Source organism: Orycteropus afer, unplaced genomic scaffold (assembly GCF_000298275.1).
Source record: "Orycteropus afer afer isolate SDZICR_OR568_19922 unplaced genomic scaffold, OryAfe1.0 scaffold00201, whole genome shotgun sequence".
NCBI lineage: Eukaryota > Metazoa > Chordata > Mammalia > Tubulidentata > Orycteropodidae > Orycteropus > Orycteropus afer.
In genome coordinates, this window is record NW_006921788.1 from 5008533 (window position 1) to 5014179 (window position 5647).

At 37.2% G+C, this 5647-nt stretch overlaps 1 pseudogene; it reads left to right on the forward strand.

Annotated features, from left to right (window-relative positions):
- The first annotated feature begins 807 nt into the window (after positions 1 to 807).
- Positions 808 to 1745, forward strand: LOC103203123 (annotated as a pseudogene).
- The last annotated feature ends 3902 nt before the right edge of the window (positions 1746 to 5647 follow it).

Genomic DNA, 5647 nt, shown 5'->3' on the forward strand with positions numbered 1-5647 from the left:
TTTGAACCACCAGCCTTCTAGTTAGCAGTCAAGTGCCTTAGGCACTATGCTACCAGAGGTACCATTGATCTTCCTATTATTGATTTCTAATTTGATAACATTGTGATTTGAGAAGATGCTTTGCAGTATTTCAGTGTTTTTAAGTTTATTGAGGCTTGCTTTGGGGCCTAACATATGGTCTGTCATGGAAAATGTTCCATGTGCACTGGAAAAGAATGTAAATTGTGCTGTTTTGGGGTGAAGTGCTCTGTAGATGTCTATAAGGTAAAGTTGGTTGATTGTATTGTTTAGCTCTTCTGCATCTTTGTTGAGTTTCTTTCCAGCTGTTCTATCTTTCATTCAAAGTGGTGTATTAAAATCTCCCACTATGACTGTGGAGTCATCTGTTTGCATTTTCAACTCTTTTAAAGTCTGATTTATGTATTTTGAGGCTCTTTCATTGTGTCCATAGTTATTTATTATGGTTATATCTTCTTGTTCAATTGATCCTTTAATCATTATATAATGTCCTTCCTTGTCTCATGTGGTGGTTTTTGTCTGAAAGTCAATTTGATCAGAAATTAATATTGCCAGTCCTGCTCCTTTACGGTTGCCATTTGCTTGACGTATCCTTTTCCAACTTTTGATTTTTAGTCTATTTAGCCTATTCTTGTCTTTGTCGCTAAGAAGTGTCCACATTGGTTCCCCTTTTCTTTGTTGAAGAGGGTCTATGCAGTCTTTCTGCCTATTCTGCCATCTTACCAGAACTCCCTCATTCATTTTCTTTCTCCCCCAATTCACAAAGGTAGTGAGGCCTAGTTGAAAGCCATGGAGTGCACCATCCCTGCTGCCAGTTTCCTGTACTGGGTGGGCGTGGGCACTGTAGCTTACCTGGTCCTGCACATCTTGTACTCTCTTTTCATGGCCTTTTGTGTCTGTGGGTTAGGTGATGAGACCAGGGTCAGACCAGGGCTTGGTGAATGGGTAGTTGTCATGGGTAGTACTGATGGAATTGGAAAGTCATGTATGGAAGAGTTAGCAAAGCATGGAATGAGAGTTGTCCTTATCAGCAGACACAGGATAAATTGAACCAGATTTCTAGTGAAATAAGAGAATAATTCAAAGGGGAAACAATGACCATTGCCATTGACTTTGGATCAGAAGATCTTTATGATAGAATTAAAACAGACTTGGCAGGTCTTGAAATAGGTGTTTTAGTTAACAATGTAGCAATGTCATATAAGTATCCAGAATACTTTTTGAATATTCCTGACTTGGACAACATAATCAAGAAACTGATAAATATTAAAGTTGTTTTTGTTTGTGAGATGACCTGATTGTTTCTGCTTGGCATGGCAGAAAGATTGAAAGGTGTAATCCTGAACATCTCCTCCACCAGCAGCATGTACCCAGTTCCACTATGGACTATCTACTCTGCAATCAAGGCTTTTGCAGATTTCTTCTGTCCTTGCCTCCATGAGGATCATAGGAGCAAGGGCATCTTTGTGCAGAATGTCTTGCTATACTTCGTAGCTACAAAACTGGCTAAAATCTGAAGGCCAACTTTGGATAAGTCTTCTTCAGAGACATAAGTGAAGTCTGCAATCAGAGCAATAGGCTTGCAGTCCCAAACCAATGGATACTTTATCCATTCTGACATGGCCTCAGTGATCTCATTCCAGCCTTCTTGGATTTATTTGATAATGGCCATGGCTGTAAACATGTCTGCAGGAGCTCACCATCTGAAGGAAAACAGTAAGAACTAAGCATTGATAACTGCACTGAGTACATTGGCCAGATGCCCCAGCGTCTGCATGTATACTGCAAGGCACCCTCTGGTCTCCTAATCCTTCAGTTGTTGTTTTAATTTTTACTAACATGGTTAAATGTTGCATAATTGGGAGGAAAGTTAACACTGCTCTTAGGATGGTACCAGGAGTTATTTTGAAGTTTGAATATAAATGTTTCTTTCAGATGGATGTCAAATTAATATTAGCAAGAACACCTTAATAAGAAAGGACACAATTTGATAGTAGAATCATAGTGTCAGACTTAAAACTCAACTCTTGCACCTGGTCCAAAATGCCAATGATCATTATCCTCCTGTTTTCTCTGAAACACACTTTAAAAAGTAGCTACTCTTTTTTGTTTCTAACTCTTTGAGGGAATGGAGATTAGTTGGTCTGACTTATGGGAGGACATACTGCAATTGTTACAGATCTCTGTAAGGTATTCCAAAAGTAGGTTCCAGTTTGCATATTTGCATGAAATTATTCTTTCTCAAAGGTAACTAATGGCATGAAAATTATTTATGAAATATGGAGTTGTTTCTGAATATGAAACCCACTAATATCTCCTTTTTTATAATGCTTATTCCTTCTACTTTAAATGTGTGTACATACTGAAAGCTGTATAGTGTGATTTATAAAGGTAAATGGACCAACATGTACATTGACACTGGCAGCCACCTGTGGTGCCACTGACCCAGGAAAGTGCCTGCCTCCTTCTTGGGTCATCTTTGTTTCTCCACTGGCCACTGGTGCTCACAAACATGAAAACAGTAACTCCTTTAACAATGATATCACAGAACTGACTAGTATTACACTTCTCAAATCAATACCCTATACATACTAATATAATTAGTTTAAATAAAAGATGATATAACCATACACACAAAAAAAATAATGGGGCATTGTTTCAAAGACATTTGACCCAATTTGAAGACACTTCCAATAGTGAAGGTTAGGATAATTTGAGAAACAAAATAAATATTGATAGTAATAGATTGTAATACATAGAATAAAACAAATATCCATGATTCCATGCTGATATAAATAAATAATTGAATAAAGAAATAAATGGGAAGAATGGATAACTCTTCCTTATGATGGATTCTAATTCATAAATATAGAAGGAGTGATGGAAATGAAAAAGGGCCATGTGGCAAACAATAATAATGGATGCTGAAATTAGCGAGTCAGAGTATGATGTGTATCAGGATATCTGCATGGTCTCAAACTATCCAATTAATAAATAGCTTGCCAACAAGATATTTACTAATTGGAAAGGGCAAAATAGTAAGTTGAGAAATCTGAAAGACACCACCTTTATCACATGAGCAAGGCTAACATCATTAATAATGAGTGAGATTAACATCATGTATCTCCTGAGAGTAAGCTCTAAGGACAAAATCAGTTCTGTGATATTCTGGTTAAAAATGCATAACCTGAATTGAATCATCACACAGACCCAAACTGAGGGACATTGTACAAAATAACTGTTTTGTGCTCTTCAAAAGTGTCGTGACAGACAGGAAAGATAGAGGACCTATATGGAGACATGACAACCGGATGCATGACTTGGATCTTGGGCCATAGAAAGCACTGCTGTTGAATTGATTTTGACTCATAGCGTCCCCTCCTTGGGTTTCTGAGGTGATATCTCTATGGAAGTAGATTGCCCAGTCTTCCTTCTGAGGAGTGGTTGGTGGGTTTGAACTGCCAGCCTTCTGGATAGCAGTCAAATGCCTTGGGCACTATGCCACCAAAGCTCCCATAAAAAGCATAGTAGTGGAATGATTGGTGAAATATACATCACTAGGGCTCTGCTCTGGTGGCGTAGTGCCTAAGGCACTTGACTGCTAACCGGAAGACTAGTAGTTCAAACCCACCAGCCACTCATTGGAAGGAAGGTTGGACAATCTACTTCCGTAGTGATTGCCTCAAAAACCCAGGGAGCGGTTGCTATGAGTTAGATCCAACTGCACAGCCGTGAGTTTGGTTTTTTTTTTTTTTTTTTGGAGAGCTCCTAATAATGTTTATAGAATGGGTAATAGTATTGTATCAATGTTAACTTCCTGATTGTGTTAACTGTCCAAGATTAAGGCAACATGCTACCATTTGGGGAAGGTGGGTGAAGGTTATACAGAAACTCTCCATACTATTTTTTGCAAGACTGCAATTACTGTAGAATGAAAACCTATTAAATAAAACATAAAAAGAATATTTATTATCCTTGAAAGTAGTACCAATTGGAGGGGACATGAGGAAACCTTCTAGGATACTGGAAATATTCTCTATCTTGATCTGGGTTGGGGTATACAGATTCATACGTAAATCAATTTCATTGAGCAGTACATTAAGATTTATGGACTTTGAAGCTTGCAAGCAGACATTCGAGGTACAACAACTGTTCTCTATTCCCCTGAAGCAACAGAGGAAAAAGAAAAGTCAGGAATAGGAGGAGAAAATGGAATATGTGGCTAATTGCCTCCATGAGCAAATGTCTCTTTTGCCATAAGACCAGAAAACTGGATAGTCAAGGCTACCATTATTGAACATTTTGATCAAGGATTCTATAAAATAATTCTATAAAAAGAATCCTTGATCAAAATGGGAAAAATGCAGAACAGAATTTCAAATTCTCATAGAATCCATTCTTTATGGAGCCATGGACATGGAATGAACCCCTGAAACTCTTGACCTGAAATAATCTTTAAACCTTAATCCAAAAATATATCCTTCAGTCTATCTAAAACCAAGCAATAGTTTAGCTTAACTTGTAAAGAATGTCTGCCTTGAGCTCTTTTAAGAACTTTTATGGCAACACAGCTGAAAAATAAGTCCAGTGATTTGCATTTGGATAGGCTCCTAATTAAAGTCCAAAAACATACAATTTAACATCATGATGCTATCAGTGAGTGTAGCCACCATTACATAATTGTCTAGAAGAAACATCAAATCAAAGTCACAACCTAATTCAGCATTTAAAGAATGCTTATATATGACAGACACTGTGTGAGGTGATATTTAATTTCATTGATTCTTCATCATAGAATAGTGAGGGAGATTTTAATACCCTATTTCCACCCCCCTCACAGATGAGGAAATCAAGACTCAGAGATGTGAGAAGACATTGGGTTACCCAGACAAGAGTTCAAGTTCAACTGTGACTTGGAAGTCTGGGACTTTTCCTGCTATCCCACATTGCCTCAAACAGGAAGATTTTGGTTTGTATTTTTAAAGAATTAATTCCAAGTAATTTTATAGTTATGGTTCCTAAAACATATATTATGGTGACAGTTTTTCACTACACTCTATTAAAAAAAGTGAAAAAGAAAGATGCCTAATGAAAAAAAGTTTGGACATTTACACTTTATAATGTAATGTGACTTAAAATGTTGAGGACAAAGTCTTTTAGATTTTAAGGATCAGCTTGAGTGTTTTCCCCCTTGTACTAATTTTTGGTTTTCACTTCATTAACTTTTCCTTGAATTTAAGTTGAATATATATCACTTATTATAATAAAATAACAGAACAAATTCAAGCAGACACATTATCAGGTCAATGGACAATGACTAAGTAATTCCTTGGAAAAGCATTTCTTTGTGTCTGTCTTAGTTATCTAGTGTTGCTATAAAAGACACACCACACATGGATGGCTTTAACAAACAGAAATTTATTTTCTCACAATTTAGGAGGCTAGAAGTCCAAATGAAGGGTGTCAGCTCTAGAGGAAGGCTTTCTGTCTCTGTGTCTCCTGGTTCTAGGAGTTCCCAGCACAGGGACCCATGGTCCTAAGGACACATTCTACTCCCAGCAATTCTTTCTTGATATTAGTAAGTCCCTTTCTCTCTGCTCACTTATCTATCCTTTTATCTCTTATAAGA